Source organism: Trachypithecus francoisi, unplaced genomic scaffold, assembly GCF_009764315.1.
Source record: "Trachypithecus francoisi isolate TF-2019V2 unplaced genomic scaffold, Tfra_2.0 Lachesis_group2, whole genome shotgun sequence".
In the NCBI taxonomy this organism is placed as follows: Eukaryota; Metazoa; Chordata; class Mammalia; order Primates; family Cercopithecidae; genus Trachypithecus; species Trachypithecus francoisi.
In genome coordinates this window covers 19,340,065-19,340,984 of record NW_022681465.1, presented here as the reverse complement: position 1 = coordinate 19,340,984, position 920 = coordinate 19,340,065, and positions in this window count along the sequence as shown.

Here is a 920-nt window from a genome sequence, read left to right as displayed (position 1 = left end):
TAGTATCTTGTGTTGCCACTATTTTCATTGAGGGCAATTTAGCAACAAAGATTTTGTTGATTTAAATTGTCTGTAAATACATAACTCATTATTCTTCAATTGACTGAACTCACTTGGGAAAATTTACAAAGATAAAGCCTGGAAAAATGATTGATTACCCTTTTTCATGGAGAAGACGTGTTGATGTTTTTAATGAACAGAAGTCATGCATACTTGATAGAGCACGTTTGTGATTTAAAAAAATCTTTTTGATTTTTTGAATGATACTAATATATTTTTAATTAAAAACCTAAATTATTAATAGTTATTGAAATCTTTAAAAGTAACATATACATCTAAAGTTCATAACACCTCTATGTAAACAGACATGTTGAAAGTCTAAATTGTGACATTTTACATCACTGCATAAATTTTATTTAAATAGGTTTGTATATGAGTGTTTTAGCAAAGTACAATTCATTGCACATTTTTAAAAAAAGTTTTCCTGTTTAATTTGATCAAAGTTTAGAGATAAACTTTTTCTAAATTTATAAATGACAAATTAGAAAATTTACATTAATGCATATAGCATGTGAGGAAGAGTCTTTAGGGTGTAATTTTGTTATTTTACTACTCATTGTATTATTATTATTATTTTTAGTTTCATTTTATTTAGATAATATTTTTTTTTTTCTTTTTTATTTTTATTATACTTTATGTTCTAGGGTACATGTGCAGAACATGCAGGTTTGTTACATATGTATACATGTGCCATGTTGGTGTGCTGCACCCATTAACTCGTCATTTACAATAGTTATATATCCTAATGCTATTCCTCCCCCATCTGCCCACCCCGTAACAGGCCCTGGTGTGTGATGTTCCCCTTAGTGTGTCCAAGTAATCTCATTGTTCAGTTCCCACCTATGAATGAGAACATGTGG